Source organism: Cupressus sempervirens, chromosome 1 (genome assembly GCF_028749045.1).
Source record: "Cupressus sempervirens isolate cs-2001-9-10 chromosome 1, ASM2874904v1, whole genome shotgun sequence".
NCBI lineage: Eukaryota > Viridiplantae > Streptophyta > Pinopsida > Cupressales > Cupressaceae > Cupressus > Cupressus sempervirens.
The window spans coordinates 603,052,898-603,080,617 of record NC_143118.1 but is presented as its reverse complement, the minus strand read 5'-3'; the positions used below and the strand labels follow the sequence as shown (position 1 = coordinate 603,080,617).

The window sequence follows — 27,720 nt, the reverse complement described above, 5'->3', positions numbered from 1 at the left end:
CATCATCCTCACATCCACTTTCATTGTCAAAATGTAATAATATTCTATTTATTGTTACTTTTATATTTTATTTCTATTTATTTTAAATATAGTATTTTACCTTCTCAAGGTTACAATAATCATTCATAGCATTTTTTGATTTGACTAGTAAGAATTGCAATAAATTTATTGATTTATCATGTTTCATATGTAGGTTTGATCTATTCGTACATACCAAGTGCCATTGTAATCTTGTTGACTTAATGTGATGAATGTATCTCCCTTCTCTCACTCATTCCCATATCATTACCTATCTTCCATTTCCTTGCTTTATTTTCATCCCTACTTGATTCCAATCACCTATTTAATTGATTCTCATCCATCCATTCTTCTTCTCTCCTCCCATTGTCATTCTTCTACTATACTTGTATTATGACATGTTAGCAAGATCAATTATATACATGTGAGTATTTCATCATTGAGCATTTACATCTATTGCATAGATATTCTATTGTACTTCTATATCATCATACATGAAGTCTAAATTTGTAGCATTGAAAGATCTACTATTCATTATTGGTTCACACTTTGTCATTATGAAATAATAATATACAAGAGAAAAACAATTATAATTCATTATTTTTAAATTGAAAGATATTCAATTTCAGAAACTTAAGTTGTAATGTAAAATCAAATTATTAATAGAGAACCAAATTATAATTACCTATTTGAGAAAAATATTAGCTTATGATGTAAGGAATGACAATGCTTAATTATTGTATTCTACAACATTCATATAGCATAATGCTGAAGTATTAATTACTATGTTAATACATGATTCAATCATTCACAAATAGATGATATTGGAAGTTTCAATGCTCAAATAAAAGTCTAAAACAAAATTAAAGGACAATTAATGCATCCAAACATTCATTTCATAGTTAAATTTTATTTCTTCAAACTTCTGTGTTTATTTTTATTTTTTTTCTTACCTTTTTTCCCATCAACCAATAAACTCTTCAATAAATTTTTTTTTAAATTAAAAAAATATATTAATTTTTTTTAATTATATAACAAACTCAATATGGCAAAAAAATATTTTATTTCTATTGATTGAAAACAATATAATAGTTGAATGTAATATACAACAAACTCTGAGTGCAATAGTAAATTGCCTAAAACAAATACAATAATAATTCTTAATTGTATTGAAATAATTACATCAATATTCCTGCATATCAGGAATTAAGAAATCAATAGAAAATTTGAAAAGGCTCCAATTTAATAGAACTGAATATAGTAGACGGCATGAATTACACCCAAAACAATATAATACTCACAAACCTCTAACAGTAATAGTTATAGATGGATTATTGGCTTTGATTTTTTCCCAATATTCTCCGCCCTTCTTCAGTATCTCCGACCATCCATTCGTCTCTGAACATCCATAATTGAGCTCCTTGAGTCTTTTTAACTTCTCTAATCCGTTGGGCACTTTCTTCAAATTGGGACAATACCATAAAACCAACTCCTCAAGACAAGCCATCGCTCCCTCCGCCAATTCCGGCAGCACCTTCAGCTTCTCGAATCCCCAAATTGTGAAGTAACGGAGGTGTGGAAATCCTCCGGACCTTCCGAATTCCCTTGGCAATTCACTGCAACTCTCATTCCCACACAATGACAAGCTCACCAGATTTGACATTCTATGCAAATCCGGATACTCGCTACATTCGCACCAAGTTAAACTCAATTCCCTCAGATTCACTAACCCATATATCCAACTTGGTATTGCAAAGCACTCCAGCGTGAGACTTTCCAGATATTTCATTGCTTTCATTTTATCTGGAAACAGAAGAAGATCCGGTCCAGCAACAACCTTACACGCGATTCTGAGACGACGCATCCTCATCAGCTCTGCAAGCATCCCTCCTATTTTCTTCAGCTCCCTCTCATCATTTACATTGAACTGTAACTCCTGAAGCTCAGTCATCTTCGCCAAATCCTCTAAAGACATGAATTCATTATCATGTTCCATGGACAGCTCCAACATGCTCGATCGCAGTGTTCTCAAAGAGGCCAAACTGGATAATCCTTTTGGCATGCGATTAACACTCTCGCATTCTAAATGCTGAAGACTCGTGAGTTCACTTACCCATGCAGGCAACTGCTTACTTGTCGATCTAGGCATTGCAAGAAACAAGAGAGATTTCAGAAACCTCACACACTCTGGCACCTCCTCCATCAATGTTGTGAGAAATATTAAAACAAAATCAAATTCACAACCTAACCCTAAGAAATTGCTCGGGAGCAACTATTACCGAGTGGTAGATTTTGCTCGGTAAACAAAGAGAATAGGCGGTAGGAGAGTTTACCGAGTTAGCTCGGTAAATGAAAGAACACACAACTCGGTATCCAAAGGATACCGAGTGAGCTCGGTAAGCAAAGCAATTACCGAGTGAACTCGGTAGACAAAGAGATTACCGAGTGAACTCGGTAGAAGAAGGCACTGACTGAATTCGGTAAAGACTATAAAATTAAAACTCAAACTAAAGAGTGAACTTCCAACGCGAATGATTTCACCATTAAAACCAAAGATCCAAAGCTTCAAACTTTCAAATAAACTTTCCAAAATGCAATGAATAGAAGAAGGACAACAATGGATTCAAGTATGCATGCTTGCTTTCTATTTAACTCTGATTCAAACTATTACAAATCTGGGAGCATTCGGCTTCAACCAGAAAAAACCCTAAAATAACCCTAAAACTTTGAACTTCATAAACTTTAAACTTGCAGCTCTAATGGCTGCATACAATAATGCTTGGAGCAATCACTGCTTCAACAAGACGAATGAAAAATAATAAACTATGAACTATGAACTTACAGAATGACAAGTAGAACCATGTGCAACTGCAGGCACGACAATGATTCCTTCTGTCTCTGCAACGACTGATCTACTGATCACTTTTCTCTCTGCCTTCTCTACTCTACAACTTCTTCTCTGTCTACTTGGTCGAATGAATGTAAAACATTCCTTTTGTTATATTTGCAAAAAGTTTTCCCCCCATTTCTAAATTTCAAAATCTCACCTGCCCGTAATAAATTTTATGGTTGTTGTGCAATCCGTCAGGGGTGGTAGGTGGGCGTTTGGCTCTAGGGGCAAACGTCAATATGCAATTAATATTCCAACACTCTCCCTTTGTCCCGAGCCAAACAAACAAGGATCACTGTTGATCCAGATCAACTACACCAAGACACTCTCTTAGGTGTACAAAACTTCCAATGCCTAATGGCTTGGTAAAAATGTCTGCTAGCTGCTGCTTAGACTTGCAATATTCAATTTTGATATCCCCATTCTCCACCAACTCTCTGATGAAGTGATATCTGATCTCTATATGTTTGCTTCTCCATGGAAGACTGGATTCTTAGACAATGCAATAGATGAGATGTTGTCACAATAAATTGTGGTTCCATCCTCTTGCCTTTCATTCAAATCTGTCAAGATTCTCCTTAGCCAAATAGCCTGACATGCTGCTGCATTTGCTGCTATGTATTCAGCCTTTGCTATAGATTGAGCAACAATAGGTTGCTTCTTGGATGCCCATGAAATCATCAATGAATGTCATGAAATAAGTACTCCCCCCAATGGAAGTAACTTGCATAGGATCGACTAGGTCAATATGCACTAACTCTAATGGATATCTAGCTCTCCTAGAATTTTCAGAATTAAAGGGAAGCTTATGTTGCTTACCCAAAATACAAGCCTCACACTTGTAACATGAATTTCCTATTCGTGGCAAACCTTCTACCATTCTTTTATTTAACAACAAATTTAAACTGGCATAGCCAAGATGACCATACCTGAGGTGCCATAGCCGTGAGGGGTCTTCAATCACACTCCTTAGAGCTAATTGTGTGGGAGGTGCAGCACTAACTTGAGATGAGAAACATGTCTCAATCCTCAAGGAAAACATTATGTTTTTGGTCACTTGAACTGCTGCAAGTAAATTCTTGCTCCCACCCTTTTCTTGAATGACACACATGTCATTTTCCATCAACACTTTGTATCCATTTTGAATGAGCTAACCAATGCTCATCAAATTGTGCTTCATACCAGGGGCAAAATATACATTTTGTATTTCCTTTTTCTCACCTTTCTTGGTGCGGACCATAATAGATCATTTGCCCGCAACTGGTAGGGTTCCATTGTTACCCATTTTAATTTCCGATTTGAAACTCTTGTCAATGAATGAAAACAAGGTTTCATTACCACTCATGTGGTTGCTACATCCACTATTGAGGTACCAAACCTCAGGGCTTCCTTCTTCACCAACATTACACATGATGAAGGTAATGTTTTCACTTCCCATATTCACATCAGCCACATTTGCTTGTCCTCACTGATCTTTCTATAGCTTTACTGTGCAGACTTTATTAGTCCCCTTGAAGTTTGTCTCAAGGATATTCCATGCTTCCTTTGCATAATTTTTTGCTGCAATCTTTGGAAAAATTGTCTCTGTCATTGTTGCTTCAATCAAACTTAATGCCTTTGCATCCTTCCTTCTTGAATCTTTCAAATGAGTCTTTTGTGCATTTGTGAGAGCAGCATACTGAGTTGGATCAGTCACATCATTGAATTCATTGACCACAAACTCTCACAAATCATTTGCAACCATAATGGTTTTCATTTTCTTTGCAAACGTATCATAATTCTGTCCATTAAATGATGGTGGTTGCTGCCATATCTTTCCTGCATCTCCTGCCATGATAAATATCCCAGAAAACAAATGCCCTAACTCACTTTGGATGTGGGGCCTCAAAGCTCTGATACCATGTGAAAAATATTAAAACAAAATCAAATTCACAACCTAACCCTAAAAAATTGCTCGGGAGCAACTATTACTGAGTGGCAGATTTTGCTTGGTAACCAAAAAGAATAGGCGGCAGGAGAGTTTACCGAGTTAGCTCGGTAAATGAAAGAACACACAGCTCGGTAACCAAAGGATACCGAGTGAGCTCGGTAACCAAAGCAATTACCGAGTGAATTCAGTAGACAAAGAGATTACCAAGTGAACTCAGTAGAAGAAGGCACTAACTGAACTCGGTAAAGACTATAAAATTAAAACTCAAGCTAAAGAGCGAACTTCCAACGTGAATGATTTCACCATTAAAACCAGAGACCCAAAGCTTCAAACTTTCAAATAAACTTTCCAAAATGCAATGAATAGAAGAAGGACAACAATGGATTCAAGTATGCCTGTTTGCTTTCTATTAAACTCTGATTCAAACTATTACAAATCTGGGAGCATTCGGCTTCAACTAGAAAATTTTTCTAAAATAACCCTAAAACTTCAAACTTCATAAACTTCAAACTTGCAGCTCTAATGGCTGAATACAATAACGCCTAGAGCAATCACTGCTTCAACAGGATGAATGAAAAACAATAAACTATGAACTATGAACTTACAAAATGACAGGTAGAACCATGTGCAACTGCAAGCACGACAATGATTCCTTCTCTCTCTGCAACGACTAATCTGTTGATCACTTTTCTCTCTGCCTTCTCTGCTCTGCAACTTCTTCTCTGTCTACTTGGTTGAATGAATGTAAAACATTCCTTTTGTTATATTTGCAAAAAGTTTTCCCCCCATTTCTGAATTTCAAAATCTCACTTGCCCGTAATAAATTTTATGGTTGTTGTGCAATCGGTCAGGAGTGGTAGGTGGGCGTTTGGCTCTAAGAGCATACGTCAATATGCAATTAATATTCCAACAAATGTATCCCTCAGGTTTAGGACCTTAAGAAGCTCCATCTTTCCCACCGACGCGGGCAATGCGGAGATGTTCGTGGAGCTCAAATCCAGAACGCGCAGTCCTCTCATGGCGGTGAAAAAGTTAGCCGGGATGCTTCTGATCTCCTTATTCTGGGACAGCGAGAGTGTAGGAGGCAAACGGGATGGCTCTGTGAGATAGCATTATCATTCACATCTTTCTTGGCCAGTAAGATCCGGCACGACGTCCCAGTTTCTGCAATGGCTCCTTGAACAGAAAATGAACATTTGTTTTCTCTAGATATTTTTATGGTCAATTCTTGCAACAAATCGTGAATTTTGCAAATTTTGGTCAATTTGTAACATATGGTTGAATGTAACACAGTCATCCTCTGATCTTCCCGAAATTGAATCAGACACAGATCAACAAGTTCATAGAAACAATGCCAAGCCATCTCCCACTGGTCCTTTCCAGCCGGAACGAGCCCCTCTCCAATCCATAGACTAATGAGGTACTCACAGTCTATGTCTGTGTCCTCGGGGAAGAAAGAAAGATAAGCAAAGCATGCTTTCAGATGTGCTGGCAGGGAATCGTAATTCAATTTTAAGATATCCATGGCAGGGTCACGATTGGGAATACGACTGTCCGTCCTCTGGAGCTGACGGGATTTGGACTCCCAGTCGCTGACATGCCTGGTGTTAGCCAGAGATGCAGCTAGAGTTTTGATGGCAAGAGGTAAGTTTCCACAATGTTGTACAATCTTCCTGCCCTCCTCTTCCACATCTGACGGCGCTCTGTTGCCGCCGTCACATTCAGGGAATGCATAGGCACAGAACAGCCTCCAGCTGTCTTCATCTGACAGATTTTCCATCTTGTAAACTCGGGCCTTTGAACTCCCAGCAACCTCCATATTTCTCGTGCTAATCACAAGATTAGAAGATCTATCAGCTGGAAGACCGAGCTTGTCAATCAGATTATCTTCAGAGGAGAGCGTCCATACATCATCCAGCACAATAAGAGATCGTTTCCCTTTCAGACGGCCATGAATCAGCTCAGCCGCTCTCCCTTCACTTACTTTCTCAACCTCTTTTTCCAAACCTATGTGGGAGGCTATATCATTTTGCAAATCCTTGACACAATAAGATTTAGAGATAGATAGCCAAATAGAATAGTCAAACCTGGATTTTGCTTTGTCGTAGAAATTCTGGAGAAGAAATGTCTTCCCCAGGCCGCCCATACCAACGACGGCTATAATCGGAGTTTGTGGGCTTTCTAACAAGCTGATCAGGTGTTCAACTTTGGAATCTATCCCTACTGGATGGGCATCTCTGGGCAGCAGACTAAATGTTTTCCGCTTCGCTGATCCACTCGTTGATGCCACTGCTGCTGCAGGAGACGCTATGGTCTTGTATGTTTTCAGCTGCTCTCCCTCTTTAACAACGGAGCTCAATCGGCCTTTCACCTTTTTTATTTTTCGTCCCATTCTAAGGCGAAAAATCAATTTACTATAACTCAGAGTGCATGACTGAGAGATATTACCGTACATGAATTCAAAGGCACATTCTTCAAGAATGTCCTCTGCCTGCCAAGCAAGGTCACGGACGTTCTTCAGCCAATTGATCACAGACGACTTCTTCTGTTCGCTGGGCTCTTCATCTGCTTCTTTCAAAAAGCAATTGACTTGCTCGATTGTGTTCTTCAGCTCTTCAAATTCTTCTCCAAAGTTCATCGCCAAAGTTATCTGATTGGTGACTTGTTGAACAACCATCTCGCGGACTCTTCTAACGACGGGATCTGCAAGCACAGAATCCATCTTTTTAAGCTTTCAAGCTCACAAATCTGTTTCTTAAGCAAGCGCTGCAGGCCGAATTAAGAGACAATACAATAGCTGAAATGAAGCTCAAAACCTTCGATGATGTGATTGTGTATAATACTGGTAACGAGACTATCAAATTGATTATTAACAATTAAAGTAGATATGCATACGGTAGACTACAATAATGAAAATAGCACCTCTCCACATCATCATTTATCTATCTGGATCCCAGAGTACGTATGCCAATTACATACATAAATTACATTTATGTATAAATATTTGAACATTCATGGTCAAATAACTTTTAGAATCAAACAAGCATAGCAATTTTTTTTAAATAGAATTATAATTAGTTTATGTAGTTAAGGAGGAGACTTATGTTTTTACCTTTACTAAACATACATATTAATTCAGAGTTTGGTACCGTGTCTTGTCTTTTATTAAATCTAATTTTAAATTTTTTTTATTTCTCCTTTTTCATTGGCTGCACCTATCTTGGTTGGTAGTATTTTTTTTTTTCTCATTGAAAAATTAAGGGAAAATAATACAAGTGACAAATTATTTGAATAAGTAACAACCTACAAATAGAAGTAGCGCATGGTTTGAATATGTGACAACCTACAAGACCGAGTGCCTTAACTATTGGTGTCATTTTGTGTTCATGTTTTTGTCGATTTATATTATATTTCATAGCCCACATATTTGAGTTTATTTGGTGCCAAGATAATAGCTAAAGAGCAAGAAAAATGGTCATTGATCAAACAATTGTGTAGATAGCATCTACTACAATATGTCTAACTAGCTAGTTTTATACAATAGTTCTATCTAACATTTATGACTCACATGTCCAAACAACCAGGTGAATTATGTTATTAGCACCTTTGGGGAATATATTTTTTCTGATAGGATTGTTGGCATTCACAACAACTCATACTGCATCCCTTACAATGAATCATTTGGCCAACTATTTCTTTTGAATTTAATCTCCATGATGTTATCTTTGGGCTAGGAAGAAAGATTTTCCTTAGAGTGGAAGTTTTGGAATGTATTTAGTGAACAAGTGGTTGGGGAACAGGTGCAAGATGATAATTATTTCTTTTCTACTCACTGTTTTCCTCTTTTTGTGTAATGATTTAACTTTGGTAAATATATCGGTTGAATTAAGATTGTGAGGGTCAAAACTAAATTAAAGTTTTGAAAACAGCTTCAAGCTTATTTTTTAATGATTTTTGAGAGAAGAATATTTCTTTTTTTTTGGTTGGAATCAGCCATCTAAACTTTTCAGCTTGTCCTAGATTGAGACTCTCTGAGGTTTTTTTCTAGTCCAATCAAGTAAAAAAAACACTATCAATGATACGTCATGGAGTATAGTATTTAAATTAGGTGATGCAAACACCCAATCCTTCTATAACTATTCTCAAAAACATTATTTTTATAATTCATTCAATTTGTGTTAATATTAATCTATAGGAATTTTTCCCAATGTTAGCCTTGTTTGCATAGTGTTGGGGGATTTTTATTTTTATTTTGTTGATTTGGTCTTTTTTCCTTTTTTGGTAAATAATGTATGCAAACATTAGAGTCACTTGAAAACCCATGGTGTATTTTTTCCCCTTTCTTTTTACTCTACAACATTGAATAGTAGGTGGGTGGTACAAACACCATCACCAATTTTCTCAACCAATGCTAATAATATCCACACACACACACACACACACACACACACAAAAGATTTGTAGAGCCTATGTTCAAGGTTAAGTAAACTTATTGCATTTTTCTTGAATCATTGGTATTGTTATTTGTGTGTGACATGATTTCAATCAAGATTGTTTATAATCAAGGAATTCATATTTTGTGGGGTCTAAAACCAAATGGGTTTTTGATCACCAGACAAGTAATATGATGATTAGTCAAGTAAATTAACTTGCTTGGAAATTTTATTGATTTGTGACATTAGTTTAACTTGGATGGATTAACATGATCTATCTACATACCTATAGCTCGAGATCTAGCCACAATAGACTCTATTTGAAAAAGAAAAACAAAAAAAGAGAAAAAAAAATGCATCCCATTCATAACCAAATGCGACATGGAGAAGTTTCTAGGATAAAATGAGTTCCTCCTATTTGCTCTTCACTACTAAGTTAGAAAATTTTGGTAGAATAGAAGGTTCCAAAACTGATTTAAAACATTTGACTTGCATTTTCTCAAAATTTGATAGCATTCCATGTGACCATATTTCTTTGAGGCATTGTGCCAAACACATGTTGTGCATCTTATGCACTCCCACACTTTGCATACAAATATACTCCCCACAAATAAGTTGGAGTGAAATCCACATCTTATTATGTATTCCCTTGACATAGAGCTCTCAAATCTATGTATTTCAGAAGAACACTAGAAAAGTATACTCATCTATGCTTTCTACATTTGGTAGAAGAATGACATTACTTATGCTAAAAATTTTAGACACAATCAAATTCCAGAAAAACTGATATTGATATTACTTATTCTGTCAGGTATTTCCCTTCTACCTATATGTGATATTATTTTGTATCATGCTCATTATTAATAATCTCAAGAAAACTTTGGGAATGCAAGATGATTTACATTGACCATCCCATTGTGCCAAGACACCATATTTTTCTCATGGTTCCCACATGTCATCCAAATAGATATCATTGATGATTGTTTTGGAAGCTTTTCTTTTGTAGCAAAGGTTTTAAGTGTGTTTGGAAAGGGAGGGTTTAGTGTTTATAACAATTTAGTTTGTTTGATGTGTAAATTAAGAGTTGGGTGACTCAAGCACCTTAGCTTGAATACCCATAGGAATAATTGGAATTGGGACTCTAAAGCAAACATCTCACATTAGTTCTAGCTAGCAAGATGAAGAAATCCATATCAGCATTCAAGATGCAAAGGGATCACTAAGTGGTTGTAGAAATTCAAGACCTTACTGAGCTAGGTTTGGTTGCAAGACCTTGCCAAAAAAGGTTGGCATACACTAAAACATTGTGTGGACACCGAGCTATGAATAACTCTACTAAACATTAAGGTTGAACTTAGTGGAAGACAATCTATCACCAAATGAATGGATGTACCAAGTTATGGCATTTGAAAAGTAAAAGTTGTTAAAAGGAAGGAAATCAAATTCATTTTTCACTATGAATTTTTGAAGAGCTATTTGCAGAGTGATTTCTGTGCTTCCAAGTGAGCTATGTGTTTTTTGTTTAATATTTATGTATTTTCATAAACCCTATCAAGCATGGCATCTTCTAGCAGCAAAACTAGGAAACGATTTGAGATGTTGGTTTGAGGAATTAAATGGAAGGCGCCAGACTTCAAATTGAGTCTGGAAATTGCAGAAATACTTGACCCAACTAGAGCTCAATCACAGATTCCACCCAAGGTATTAATCATTAATTATATCCATTTACATTTTTGTTATTCAATACAAGAACTTGGAAACTTAGAGATAGATGAGTCTTTAAAGAAGTTATGTGTGAATGATGTGTTGAAACTCAAGCATCAACATTTGGAGACGAAGGGTTTAACACACATTTTGTATATGCCCCAAGACTTTCAAATAAAGTGGATATGGTTTATCCTCAGCAATCTACACAATAGGCAATTATGGTTAGAGTAGCCTATTTAAATCACAAAGAAAATGATTCATAGAATCATAGGGCTCCCAATGTTGAACAAAGCCAAGGCTACCAAAACCCTAAGTTGGGTAGAACTGAAAAAAAAGGACTCTTGCTTAGTGGGAGGGAAGAGGAATGAAGATTATCAATATAATTGATATGGAGCTAAAATTTGAATTCATGTAATTTCTCATAAGATCTATAGCTCCAGTCATCTCAACAGTGTGTTGTGTGAAGCAGTTGATCTAGCTCTCAAGGTAGTGAAGAACAACATATCCTTCAACCTTGCCAAGCTAATGCTGAATCAGTTCAACAAGAATATGGAGAGCATTAGGACTTCAAAGAAAAATCATGTAAGTTTGGTTCACTCTTGACTTGTTTATTCTTGGGTAAAAGCACAAACCTAAGTCACCCTCTTACAAAGGAAAAGGCTAACAAAAGTATAATTGTTCACCTTCATGAAATGTGTACAAATCGATGAATTTTAGGATTATAATTTTTAATAATTATTTGGAATAAGAAATTATATATTTTCCTATTTTTAAATGATAACTTTTTAGTTGCTGAAAAATACTAGAGATTAGGGGTCTAGTTCACATCACAAAACTACATGGAAATGAAGTTATTTCCCTTTGATCTCATATTATGTTATAGATAACATTTGTAGCTAGAACAATCAAAATTAAAATTGGCTTTAGACCTATATTTTCTCTTTTATAACAATTCAAACTTCAACTTATTCAAATCGATAGTTTTCATCTTGCACCATATTTTTCAAAATAATTCTATTCCATCCAAAAGAAAACTTATAGATTCTAAAAGAGGACTCTCTCCTCTTAAACGTCATATAATTTTTAATTTTTATTGATTTGATTTAATATTTTATGCTTTCTCAAAATTGAGATCTTCCTAAGTGTTAAAATACGTACTTGTAGAATTTTGTAATTATAAAATACTATATCTAATAAAACACTATGAACTCTATATGTGAATATTCTTGACTTTAAACTCTATAAAATGGTGTTTATATGTTATTAAAAAACATCATAAAAATTAGTGAGAGATATTGAAATGTTGAGTTTCTAAAATAGTTGTATTTCTTTAGTAATTAGATACTAACTAGTATAGAACATGCATTTAAAAGAAATTTCCAATTGGAAAAGTGTGAGACTATATATAACTTAGCTAGAATAAATTTATCAAGATCATATGTTTGAGCAAAATTGAGTTTTAGATAGAAATACTTGAATTCAATCACTCTAATAAGTTAGCTTGAAAGGTGACACAAAATTATACTTTTACCCTCTTCCATGTGCAATTTTTTTCCCTTCTAAAGGCATAGTTGTATGAAGAAAAGATGTACCAATGTTATATCAAATTAATGAATATATAGCATAGATGGGTGAAAATTTTTTTAGTATCATGGAAAACAATTTTGATTTATTCAAGGAAAAGATGAATAGCAGATATAGAATTCCAAAGAAACTTGTAGAAGACTACAAGGATAATATTTTTTCCATGGTAGACTATGACAACGTGTACATTCAAGTAGTCAAACCTAGCTCATGGGTTAAGCTTCTAAGCTATGAGGTTAACATTGATGACACCAAGGATATCATTGAGGCACTATTGAATGAACTTGTGGATCCCAAGGCACATATTTTCGTACTTATGATGAAGCTAAGGCAAGAATAGAACTTGAAATTAAGCTTCCTCAAGCAGTTAACAATGAAAAGAAGAGGATAACAAAGCAAAGACAAGCAAGTTCTACTCTCCTATTAACTAAAGGAAAAGTAGATGATGTGGAAGAAGATGAAGTAGAGGATGAGGTAGAAGAAACAAAGTTTGAAGAAGAAGAGCCAATAAGGAAGAAAGGTAAGGTTATCATAACTAGACCTACCAAGTCATCCACTATAGTATTCACAAGAAGAGCATCAAGATCCAGGAAGAAATTGAAGTTAGGTGAGGAGGATGCCAAGGAAATTATTTTCAAAAATACTACACCTACATTCCAAGAAAAGTTAAATGAAATAGAAAGAGGAGATGAAATGACAAACTTGAAGGCACTTAGATATGAAATGAGGACTGCCAATGAGAAAAAAACAAGTTGAAGACATAATGATGTCAAAATTAGGTAAATGGAAATACTCTCCTAATCAACTTGTATAGAAAATTCAAAACGAGCTTATGTTAGCAATCACGCCAAGATAGAAAAATGCTAAGAAAACTATAAAAGACATATATGAACAGACTCTGAGGCAACTCATGCCAAGTTTTAGTGACAAAGAGTGTGATATCCCCATTTTAGTATATAAATTAGTTATACATTAAAAAGTATAATATTAGCAATTGATAATTTATATAGAATAAATTATAATTATTTGAAGTTACAAATATAAATCATTATATATTATATAATTATAAATAATAATTATATATATGAATATTATTATCTATATGTATAATTAGATATTTAATTGTCATTCTATAAATAATATTTATAACAAGTAATACTATTAATAATGATCAATATAATATATGTTATTAAACTTATATAACTAATATATAATATTATTATATAATTAATATAATTATTATATTATGAATAGGCATGTCTCTATGTAATACCGAATATATATATATATATAGAATTTCAAACATTAAAAAGGATAGCAGAGGAATTATTATTATATCGAAGGATTAATAAGTCCATGCAGAAAGAAAAAGGGAAAATATATGATTAGGCGGTATTAGAACCCTAATGTCCCAAAAACGGGACATTACAAGTGGTATCAGAGCATTTGTCCTGCTAGCCTGTGGAAAGAAGTAAAAATACCAAAAGACATCAAAGCAAAATGTACTGCAATATCTAATTTATACTTATCCTAAAATCTGAAAGAATGTAGTTAACAGTCCAATTTAAATATTCGTGCAAATATTGGAAAACACTCTTTGAATATATGATAGAGACACATGTTGCGAATTGAGATTATGTAAACTTGAATATAAAAAAAATGACATAAAGACCACAAGATGGAGAAATATATATGGAACCAAAACATATATTTGGACAAGGATCACAAAAACTCTATTGTATTATAATCTTCTTCAACTTCTCTTGCTGGACACACTCTGCATCCTTCATTACAGGCGTTCAATTACCATATTTCGATTGGCAAGCATTGACACGCATCTAGAATAGAACAAGCAAGACATCAAATCTAGTAATGTTTTGTTAAATTTTAAAAAATTCAATGCAAAGCTTGGAAACTTTGGGCTTGCTCATCTGTATGAGCATAGAGGAGACCCACAAACTACTCATTTTGTTTATACACTTGGATACATTGCATCGGAGCTGCTAAATACGGGAATGTCATCCAAGAGTTTCTTAAGAGAAGATCTCAATGGGATTGTCCTAAATTGAAAAGAATTTTGTTTGTTTCATGTAATAGTTGATGCAATATGCTTTTCCTCACAATATAAGAATATAAGAAGCCTTCTCTTTGAGGTGTAATTGTGGTCTATGTCTACATATATTCCTTTGCTTGTGCAAAGATTAATATGAGCAAACAGTACGCTAAAAATGGAGAATGTCTGGAGATGGGTCATCACATATTGTAGAAGGAAATAAAAAACACTAGTTGTTGTTTGAGGGGTTTTGAGAGCTCTACAAAGGATGAATAGGTTACATCTGAGGAGCTTGATGAGAGAGTTTGTACCAGATATTGTTATGGTCGTAATTGTAATGAAGTAGTTTTGCAGTATCTGGGATTTGACTGTTTGCCAAATGATACTTCAAAACCACAAATAAAGCGAAGATTTTCTTGATATTAATGAAGATTGACTCTTTAAATTTATGATTGCTACAATTCTATGGTTGCAATCCTGAGTCATCACATGATGTGTCATTCCAGATCACTGTGGAGTTCAAAGTTCAAAGAGATGTTAAAGAAACTATGATACTTGTCGCCAGCATACATAATAAGAAACATATCAAAGATATTAGATTGATTATCATTGAGGGATTAAGAATTAAAATTGGAAATTTTTACCATTGATTATCATTGGAGGGTCTGAATGAATAGCTTCGTCATTGAACAACAAGCAGTGGTACAGTATGGGTGATCGGGTAGTGAGATCACATACTAAATTGCTTATAAAACTATAAACACTTGAAAGAAAACATTTTTGAGGACTTATTATAAGTTGGGTTGAGGGACCCACCAAAATTAAGCGTAGCTTGTCCACTTAATTCCACCAGACCATGATGAAATGCTCAGGAAAACTACGCACCCAGACCACTCTACTTGGGCTGTTGACTCTCTTACAAGGCTAAACTCACAACACAAAATCTCTCAATAACCATCTTGTCCAAACCCCTGTTTGTTTCTCCATTGAAACCCCCCGGATCACCAGAAGACTCTCTATTAGGGTTTTGGTCAGTTAAAGAGGAGCACACTTTAAGTTTTGGCCCACTATAATATGGGACTACACAGCTAAGCTTCCAGGCTACCCTTATAAATGTATTTTGACTTCCAAAGTTGGTTGGGTTGATTACTATGAGTGCAACGAGTGTTGATTATTAATGTCGAGGTTCTATTTGCATCGATCTATCACAATGGAGTAAAACAAAATAATTTCCAAACCATGTTGCTAAGCGGACTACCCAACTCAAATCAAGCTAAAGGTAAAGTATTTAAGTGGCATGTATCGGGTTACAAACCCTATTAAAAGGTATGATTTTTCTTCTTCGCTCTTATAAAATGTTGGAAAGTCTAAATTTCATAATTGTATTTTATATATGTGAACATGTAAGTATTCTAAATGCTAATTTGTTCATTAATTAAAGGAAGTTATAAATATATAATTTTATTATTATATGTTTTATATATAATTGAAAAAGCTTTATATAAGTGCATGTGGAAGCTTTGTGAGTACTTAGGTGTAAATCAAGTGGGAGTCTAATATTCCATAAGAGGAGTTTCATTGGCTCGACTAAATTAAGAGACTTTAATATGGGAAATAGATATGAAGGTTACTTTATGCTTTTACATGGCTACTCAACACATAAAGATGATGAGGTAAGTTATATGTTTTCTTCATATATTATGAAATAATTCTTACTATCTTGTTATTATTGACACATTTGGATATTTTGATGAATATTGAATAGTATATTTATTATCAATAATTATAACCAAATAAGGAATTGACATTGATTTTCAAGTTGATAATAATCAAAGAATGTTGTTAAAAGGTCATCATCTTCCAAGATAAGATAAGGCCTGTGGTGGAATGGGCTGGGTAACATCACACAAGGTACCAGATAAAGCCTATGGGTACCAGCTAAGGCCTCGGTGATGGGATATCTCAGGGTACATCATACAAGGGCACTATCTTGGAGATGATGGTCAGGGAGAGATAACAATAATGAGGGAGAATGGTGAGGCCCATCGATTGGGTAACAGGGCACCCCATTATGGTTTCTCCTCCTATAATTGAGTGATAAGATTATCTATCTAATATTTCAAAGATTATGCTTTAAAAGACTTCTTATTTGGAAAATAGTTGATAGAATCAACCTAGGATCATGATTCTCCAAGTCGAGATAAGGCCTATGGTGGAATGGACTGGGGGACATCAGGCAAGGTACCAGATAAAGCCTGCGGGTACCAGGTAAGGCCTCAATGATGGGACATCTTAGGGTACATCATACAAAGGCACCTTCTTGGAAATAATGGTCAAAGAGAGGCAACGATAATGAGGGAGAATGGTGAGGCCCACTAGTTGGGTAATAGGGCACCTTATTATGGTTCCTCCTCCCATATTTAGGAAATGATGAGACTATAAATACCCTATCAAGGGATTGATTTTTATATAATGTGTACTAATGATTTTTTTTTTGTTGCAGGTTCACAATTAAGGAAGTGCATAATGTGTGTCTTATGTGTTTGCATTGTGTTTGCTCTATGTCTTCATCTATCTGCATCGTGTCTACTTCATGTTTTCATGATCTGTGTACATCATGTATGCTTCGTATTTTCATTCAATGTATATTTCATAAATCTTTTTTGGTATTTTAAATGCAAGTATATTTTATGTCTATGACAAATCTTGCGTATGAATGATTTGCTTGAGGACAAGCAAATTCCAGAGGGGATGGCTATGATATCACCATTTTAGTAAATAAATTAGTTATACATTAAAAAGTATAATATTAGTAATCAATAATTTATATAGAATAAATTATAATTATTTGAAGTTACAAATATAAATCATTATATATTATATAATTATAAATATTAATTATATATATGAATATTATTATCTATATGTATAATTAGATATTTAATTGTCATTCTATAAATAATTAATATATATACATATATATTAGATATTTAAATAATATACTATTGAATATAAATAATATATACCTATATATGCACTCTGATATATAAGATTAATGAATAAATAATATTTATAACAAGTAATACTATTAATAATGATCAATATAATATATGTTATTAAACTTATATAACTAATATATAATATTATTATATAATTAATATAATTATTATATTATGAATAGACATGTCTCTATGTAATACCGAATATATATATAGAATTTCAAACATTAAAAAGGATAGCAAAGGAATTATTATCAGATCGAAGGATTAATAAGTCCATGCAGAAAGAAAAAGGGAAAATATATGAGTAGGCGGTATTAGAACCCTAATGTTCCAAAAAGGGGACATTACAAAGAGGTGAAAGATTCCATGAAGAAAAATGAGCAAAATCTCACTCTTAAGCTCAATACATGTCTTGTGTTGATGAAAGGCATAGAATCTGTGGTGAAGATAGTTGCTACCACATGGAAGAACATTTACAAACTTCATCAACTAAGTGACTTCATTGTTCATGTTAGTGATAAAGATGATGAAGATGATAAGGAAGATGATGTAAATCTAGATGATGAGGAGGAAGAATAGGAAGCAACAGAGCAGAATCTCCCCCAAATTTAAAGTATTGAGGAAATTGACCCAAAGAAGATAGGAACAGTAGTAATGGCCTTATTTCCTCAATCTCTGAGAAAAGCTTTAATATCCTTGAGCTCAGGGAAAGCTTATGTCATGTTGGTTGTGGTAACTACTACAACACCAAGCACCCAACCCATCTTTGCACCTATTCATCTAAGCACCATATTGACTGAAGTGATTGACACTTTATCTAGTAAGTAGAAAGTTCCTCCACCATCATTAGATTTGGATATGCAACAACAAGGTATTTCTACAGTCACTACAATATCTACTTTTGTTTCTAGCCCCTCTATTTCTACTATTTTTACGATTCTAAGTGTACATATAGCAAGTACAAGGAAAATTGAGAACAAGTGTCAACCGAGTACTAAAGTTTCAAGTAAGGATAAAGGTAAAGAAGAAGATATTGATCTAGATGAGGATATATTTATCTTGAATTGGAATGTCTCTACTCTGAATCCTAATCAAATGAGCATCACGAGTGAATTATTGCAAAAGAGAGCTAAGCAACAGAAGCTTAGAGAAGAGAAAATCATAGAAAACCAAGTGCTTGAAGATGTAAATAACATACTTGTAGATGCACTAAGCATTGAGGTTGATAGTGTTGACATTATGGTCAAGTTTTTTTATAAGTGAATCACACTTAATAAAATGGTTAGTAGCTATCAAGATTATCTTGTAGTTTACAGTGTTAACTAAGTAATCTAGGATCTACTAAGTTCTACAATTGCTACCGAATTCCAAAATTAGTATTCAGTTCCCACTGAGCACCATCTACCGAGTTGATAAGTAATAGTGCAAACCAAGCTTCATAGTATTAACTAGTTGCATAGTGTCAACTGTGGTCTCCAGTGTCTACTGAGTTTGCATTATCAATGATGTGATTCTAGTGTTTGCTGAGCTAGGAAGTGTCAACCAAGTGATTCATTTTATACCGAGCTCATAGTGTTAGTGTTGACCGAGCCATGTAGTGTCAAACAAGTGATTTAATTTATATGTTGAGTTTCATAATATTCATTGAGTCACCAGTATTGACCAAGATCAGACTACTTGGAAGTGATTAGTATGAACCAATATTCTACGTCTATCAAGAGAATGATGATGTTGAGTGTTGACATTGGTTGCCAAGTACTAGAACCTCACCTAGTTTGTCTTCAGAGCCCAAGTACTAGTAGTTGAGCTAACTTTGTGTATTTTGGTGAAACTTGTGTTACATCTAACTTTGATGAATTGTAATTTGGATTGGTATATATGAAATGTATTCTATCACATCCAAACATATATAGAATAAGAAGAAAGCATGAAGAGAATAAATATGAATTGAGAAGGCTATAAGAAATATAAGGAGAAACAAAGATTTATCTATAATAGCAAGGTGAGCGTCACACTTCAAATGAATCTCATCTAAAAAATTAGAGTTGCAAATTAGAGATTAGCCACTAGTTCATCCTAATAGGTGTAACAGTTGAATCCTTTCACAAGGTAAACTTAATAGTCTTTTGAAAATCTCTTTACTAAGTACATACTGCATTGTATGTTTTGTAAATCCTTTAGCACGGTGGACTTAGTAGTCCTTATTGCTCCTAATAGGGCAAATCATCAGAAGTGATCAATTGTAAGCCTTAACTTGCCAACTTTATATTGCAGTACTAAAGCTTGTGGGTATCATCTCCACCCTAGTTTTACTTTCTATTTGGAAGGTTTTGGGGTCACCATATCTTGTGTCAATATGTTATGAATTTTTCAATGCTTTTAATCTTTCATGCATTCAAATAGATCAGAATATATATGAAGGATTCATTGGTGAAATAAGATTAATTTTTATTGGTTTCTGATTCACCCCTCCCCTCTCAGTAACCTAGCCTATCCTATATTTCCATAAATTGGTATCAAAGCTTTGTGGTTCTTAGAGAAGAAGTTTAATAGCTTGAGCAAAGATCAGAGGCAATGGAAGCATACAAGCTAGACAAGGCTATTGACAATGAAAAGCCAAATTTGGAAATGGCTATTGGGCAACTAAAAAAAGAAAAGGAGAAACTTTCTCAATCCTTGAAAAGAAGAAAAGATCTTACAGTAGAAATGAATGACAATCTCTACACTGAAGAAAGAATTGAAGATATCTATCCACAAAGAAATTCAGATGAAGCTGATAAGGCAATCAAAGACCTATTGGAAAAGAATTATAATCTTCAAGAAGAAGTTAGAAAGCTAAAAAGAGAATAAGAAATTCAATCAATAAGATTATATGAAATCATGGAAGGAAAAGACAAAGCTAAAGAAGAGATAGAAGGAAGGAATAGTGAAATTCAACATCTATCCTTTCAATAGGCAAACTTCATTGATCAACTTACTAATACAAATGAAGAAATCATGAATCTAAGATTAGAGAATGAAAGATTACAAAATGATGTAAACACTAAAAAACAAACCAATGAGAGGATGATGAAATCTCAAGTAGACATGAATCAGTTGAATGAGAAAAGTCAATACAGATAGAAAGGCAAAGTAAGAATAGGATACATAGAAGAAGGTGAATCATACAAGCAAGGAGCTCAAAAGAATCAAAGGCCTACTTACAATAATTGTAGTATGTTAGGTCATACATCAAAAAAATGTTGGAGTAACGGTAAAGTAAAATTCAACGGAAAGTGTTACAATTGCAATAAGCATGGTCATAGAGAAAGTAAATGCGAAGAGAAACCTAAGTTTTAAGGTCAATGTCACAAATGCAAGAAGCATGGACATAAATCTTCTAAGTGAAAAACCAAGATATTGAACCCAACAAAACAAATTGTGAAAGCTATATTTGGATGGGACTATAACACATAGTGTAAATGCCACTACTATGGAGAATTTGGGCACATTGGAGAAAATTGTGTGAAACATCACATGAGGAAAAGAGACACCACTAGAAGATGTTTTATTTGTACAGAACTTGGACATTCTGCGAAGAACTATATGAACACTAGAAGGATAGAAGATGAAAAGAAAACCAAAGCTAACAATATCAAAAAGTAGATGAGGCAACAATGGATTCCAAAATCTTCTAAGAATATAAGTATGAGTCATGAAGCACAAGTCACTCAAGAATTGGCTGACTCAAGCATTTCAACTTGATCTCCCACAGGAATGACTAGAAATGAGACTTTGAAGGAGACATCTTACATCAATTTCATCTAGCTAGATGGAAAGATCCATATCAGTACTTAAGATGCAAAAGGATCACTGAGTTATTGTAGAAAAATCAAGACCTTACTGAGCTACATTGAGTTGCAAGACCTTGCTGAGCAAGGTCGAGATAAACTAAAATATTATGTCGACACCAAGCTATGAATGATCTAGTGGGCATTAAGATTGAACTGAGTGGAAGATAGTCTATCACCAAATGATTGATTGTACCAAGAATTTATGGCAATTGAAAAATGAATATATGTTAAAAGGAAGGAAATTGAATTCATTTATCACCATGAATTTTTGAAGAGTTATTTACAAAGGGTGATTTCTGTGCTTCCAAGTGAACTGTGTGTTTGTTGTTGAAGAATTTTGTGTTTTCATAAACCCTAGAAAGCATGGTGTCTTCTAGCAGAAAAATTAAGAAAGGATCCAAGATGCTGGTTTGAGGAGTTAGTTGGAAGGCACTTGACTCCAAGTTAAGTCTAACAATTACAAAAGCACTTGATCCAACTGGAGCTCAATTGTAGATTCCACCAAAGGTATTACTTGTTAATGATATTTGTTCACATTTTTGTTGTTCAATAAAAGATATTGGATCCCTAGAAATGGATGAGAGTTTGAAAAATTTATGTGTTGATGGTGCATTGAAACCTGAGCATCAACATTTGGAAACCAAGTGTTTAACACATATTCCGCATATGCCCTAAGACTTTCAAATAAAATGGATAAGGTTTATTCTTAGCCATTTACATGATGAGAAGCTATGGTTGGAGTACCCTATTTAAATAACAAAGAAAATAATTCATTGAATTACAAACCTCCCAATGTTGAACAAAACAAAGACTACCAAAACCCTAAGTCAGGTAGAACTAGAAAGCTAAATTCTTGTTGAGTGGGATGGAAGAGATATGAAGATCAATAGTGTGACTAACATTGAGCTGAAATTTGGAATTTATGTGATAGCTCATAATATCTATAGCTCTAGTCATCTCAATAGTGTGTCATGTCAGGCAGTTGATCTGGCTCTCAAGGTACTAAAGAATAACATGTCCTTTGACCTTGCCGAGCTAATGTTGAATTAGTTCAATAAGAACATGGAGATCATTAGAACTTCAAAGAACAATTCATGTAAGTTTGGTTCTCTCTTGATTTGTTTATTCTTCTTTGTGCAAAAATTTTTCCCTTCAAAAGGTTCATTTGTATGGAGAAAAGATGTACTAGTACTATATCAGATTAATGAATATATAGCACAGATGGGTGGGAACTTTGCCAGTATCATGGAAAATTACTTTGATTCATTCAAGGAAAACATGAATAGCAGATATAGAATTCCAAAGAAACTTGTAGAAGATTACAAGGATGATGTTTATTTTATGGTAGATTGTGACAAAGTGTACATTCAAGCAATCAAATCTAGAGTGGTGTGGGTTAAGCCTATAAGCCATGAAGTTAACATTGATGACACCAAGGATATCATTGAGGCACTTTTTAATGAATCTATGGATCCCAAGGCCACATATTTTGGTACTTTTGATGAAGCCAAAGTTTAAAAATTACAAAAATAGGGTGTGGAATGAAATAGAAGGGCTTGATGTGTTTGCAATCGAATCAATACCGAGAAAGATGAATGCTAAAGTGGATTTACTGGCTATTTTTACCTCCTTACTTCTCCCTCACCCAAAATTTGAAGGTAAGAAGTATCAAGTGGAAATTATGTATCAAGCCTCTATTCTTGACAATGTAGAATTTTGGCAAGTTTTTGAAGATGACAAGAGTATATAGCTATTCTTAGAAAATGACAAAGCTACCTACAAAGAGCAACCCAATAAAGTCAATCAAGAAGACCCTGATCGAAAGTGAAGAGAAGATAAAACTGATGAAGTCAAACTGTGAGGTAATATTATCCCCCCATACTTTGTATCTTTGGAAAGATTTTTTTAATCAACATGATACCTACATAAAGAAGAAAAGGATAGAAAAGGGCCCTACTATTGGTGAATACAAAGGGGTGAATATTGGAGATATGCAAAGTCCTAAGATGATGAATATTAAAATGTTGCTCAATTGAAAGAGAAGGAAGCCACCAAATGACTTTTTGTAGAATATCAAGATGTTTTTTCCTAGAGCTATGAGGATCTGAAAAGCTATAGAAGTGAAAATATAAAACATCAGATACCATTGAAACCTAATGCAGTTCCTTTACGGTAGAAGCAGAGGAATTATAATCTGAAATTAGTAGATGCTATATTCTGGGAAGTCAACAAGATGTTGAAAGCAAGAATCATTTATCCTATTCATCACTCCACCTAGATAGCAAATATAGTGCTAGTTAGAAAGAAGAATGGAGAAATAAAGATCTGTGTAGATTTCAAGAATTTGAACGAGGCATCTTTGAAAGATAATTTTTCTCTCCCTAACGTGGATTACCTACTAAAAATAGTGGCTAGAGCTAAAATGATGTCCATGCTTGATAGATTCTTGGGATACAATTAGGTAGAAGTGGAAGAGAAAGATCAACACGAGATGGCCTTCACCACTCCTCGAGGTATGTTCGCATATCATAGAATGCTCTTTAGCCTCATTAGTGTTGGTGCCACATTTTAGAGGTGTGTGAGTAAATCTTTTTTCAATCTAAAGGATAGGATTATTATCATATATTTGGATTATCTCACCATTTTTTCCAAGAAGAGGAAAAATCACATAGAAGACTTGAAGAAATTATTACAAAGATGTTAGGAACATGGAATCTCACTAAATCCTAAGAATTATATTTCTCAAGTAATAGAAGGAAAGCTAATTGGTCATATAGTATCTCAAGAAGGTATCAGAATTGACACTGAATGAGTCAAGGCCATTCGAAGATTAAGCCTACTAGTAGACAAAACAAGAGTCCAGTCATTCTTCAGACAAGTGAATTTCCTCAAAAGGTTCATATCAAACTTTGTAGAAACTACTAAGTTTATCACAGATATGATGAAGGGAAATTTAGGTTTTAAATGAAATGAAGCTAGAAAATAGGCGTTCCACAATATTAAAACTACTATTTCCAATGCTCCAGTATTATGCCATCTAGACTATAAGATGGATTTCATGATCTATTATTACACATCTAAACACGCCTTAACTGCCATCCTTATGCAAGATAATAAAGAAGGAATACAATCCCGTATTTCCTTCATAAGTATACCTCTAAAATGTCATGAGTTGAAATATTCTCAAATTGAGAAACATGCCATTGCAGTGGTCAAAGCACTAACGAATTTTAGGTTACATATCTTGCACTCACACTTTGTGGTTAATGTACCTGAAATAGTAGTGAAAAGTGTGTTAACTCAACAAGATGTAGGGTGCAATACCAAGGGAACATGGATAGAAAAAATGCAAGAGTATGGCATTGAAATCAAGCCCACTAAGCCAGTAAGAGGTAATGCCTTATGGAAAGAAATTGCAAAAAATGGAATCATTGAAGATTCATAAGAGTTGGGAGGGAAGCAAGTTAGTTTTGGTGGTAGGCTTGCAAGACTCTTGATTTGATAACATTAATTATCTACTAACATATGGAGAGTTTCCTAAAGGCATGATAACAAAACAAAGAAGAGACCTCAAGATAAAATCTACTAAATATGTGATTTGGGATGATAAATTATTCAAGAGAGTTGCAAATGGTACTTTTCTTAGTCACATAGATAAACAACAACAAGATAAATTGTTGAAAACATTCCATGATGACGCTTGTGGTAGACATTTCACATCCTCAGTCATGACTTTGAAAATACTACGACAATGTTACTATTGGCCTAGCATGTTCAAAGATGCCTACTTCTAGGTATCAAAATGCAAAAAATGTAATATATTCACAAGTAGACCCCAGTTAGCCACTCTACCTCTCAGACATATCATCATTGAGGGTCCTTTCCAACAATGGGGTCTTGATTTCATTGGTCCTATCAATCCAATATCTAGTGTTGGTCACTAGTATGTTATAACTATGACCAATTACTTCACCAAATGGGTGGAGGCCAAAGCAACCAAGAAAACTACCTCCAAAGTAGTTTGCAAATTCATCATGGAGAACATACTAGTTAGATTTGGTGTACCCATCAAACTGGTAATGGATAATGTAGCATACTTTTCTTTAGTTGAAATCATCGAGTTTTGTTTCAAATATGGCATCATAGTCAGTCACTCATTTGACTATTTTCCACAAGGAAATGGTCAAGCTAAATCTAGTAACAAGAATTTAATGAATATTGTTAAGAAACTGGTGTCAAACACTCAGAAAACTTGGCACAAGAAGATTCATGAGGCACTTTGGGTAGATAGAGTGACCCCAAAGAGGGTAATTGGCATCTCCCCCTTTGAATTGGTCTATGGAACTGAAGCTAGTCTCCCTTTACCCCTAGAATTGGCTACAAGTAAATTGAGAATAGTAATTGAAGATAATATCTATAAAGATGGACTAGAGAAGAGGATCTTGTACTTGAGAAAACTCAAAGAAGAAATAGAAGAAATCATAGATCACATTATATGACACCAAATGCATGTGAAGAGCCTATTTGATAAAAGGGTGAGACCATGGAAGTTAATGGTACGAGTTAGTGTACTACTATGGGATAAGAAAAGAGCACCAAAAGGCATGCACAAGAAATTTGATACTTTGTGGAAAGGCCCATTCACTATTCATTATGCCTTTGAAAACAACTCATTTAAATTGGCATATCCGGATGGAAAAATACTACCCCTAACATACAATGGTTAGGATTTGAAGCTCTATCAAATTTCAAATTGAAAAAAGTAACCCATGTATTGTACTATAGTTACGTTTAGTTCCCTTCTTATTTTCCTAGTTAGGTTCCCTTATTTTTCCTTTCTTTAATTTTGTTGTGTAGCCACCTTTTAATTTTGCAAAACCAGAGATTTTGAATTCCTCACTTGGACATGGATTGTTGAAGTCCCCAGACAGAGCCAACTATTGCCCCATTTTTCATCCTCTAACTAATTAATAAAAGTAAGTACTTGTGTTATAGCGAGAAGAGTGAGTTCCTAGTTGTGTTTGCGTCTAGGTCTAAGACATCTTAGGTAGAACAAGTCTCCATCAGATTTATCCTTTTCTCCTTCTCCACATTTCATAGCCAAGTGGTTCTCCATTTTGTCAAAGTGATCTTATGGGTAGGTTAGTGCCTGGTCTGATGGAGATTCATGTTGCTCATACAATGATCATTTACAAGTTATATTCACTTTCGGCCTATCACTTTCTCAATAGAAATAGAAGCTTGTAGAAATTTTGATTTTGTCTTCTCCTCAATCGGTTTCTAACCCATGAAGATGATTTCTTGCAAAGGTCACCAATTCATACATATGGATCAAAAACACAAAATTAGCAAGGTACCTGATGGTGAATCCATGTTCCCTTTGTGATTATTACTTCACAAAATGTTTGATATTCATCATAGCTCTCATAACCATTCTCAATGGAAAACTTAGAACAAACTTCTCCTCAATGGTTTTTCAACCCATGAAGTTGGCTCTTCGAAAAGGTAGTTCATAGTGAAAATAAATGATAAGTGGGCCCCTATAGAATCTTCACACCTTACTTAGACATTTCTAATCCCAAAAATCACAATGGTGTAAAGTTCAATTAAGAAAAGAAACATTGGTAGAGAAATGAAAATTGTCTTCTCCTTAGTAGGTTTTCAACCCATGAAGACAATTTCCCAAATTCAAAAGAAAATCAATTTGGTCATCAGGCTAGATTTGCAATTTGTGCATAAAATGTCTTAAAATGCTAATAGAAGGAATCTAACCATTATAGAAAAGAGCTAATGATCATAATTCATCTTAGGGGACATTCTCCCATGGAAGAACTCTATTAGTAACTCCCCAAAACTTAAAGGAAAATGGAAAAGTAAGTTATGTGGAGATAGAAAGTTACCGTTGTGCCAACAGAACATTGAAAAGACCCCTAGTTACCCGTTAAACCACCATATTCACTATTTTAATGGATCTCTTCTTCAATTCATTCATGTGGCATGAATTATGAAGATCAACAAATGAATCAAGGCTCCCATATATATGGAAACATGAATAGTTGCACAAACTACCACTCTTTCTTTGAAATTATATTCTATTAATGTGCATAATTTTTTTTCAAAAAGCCAGTATCTATTACATTAGCTATTCTTCTCACTTTCTTAATTCAAAACTCATTCTCAAAACCATGGCCACCAACTTTGTGAGTTTTGACTATTTGAATGGAATCAATTCCCAATTGCAGAATTTCACAAATACCTCTCTTCATTTTT

The 27,720-nt window shown here is 34.2% G+C and overlaps 1 pseudogene; it reads right to left on the bottom strand.

Moving 5' to 3' along the window:
- Positions 1 to 1,304: 1,304 nt before the first annotated feature.
- On the bottom strand, positions 1,305 to 7,628 carry LOC149578888 (putative disease resistance protein At1g59620; annotated as a pseudogene).
- Between the last annotated feature and the right edge of the window lie 20,092 nt (positions 7,629 to 27,720).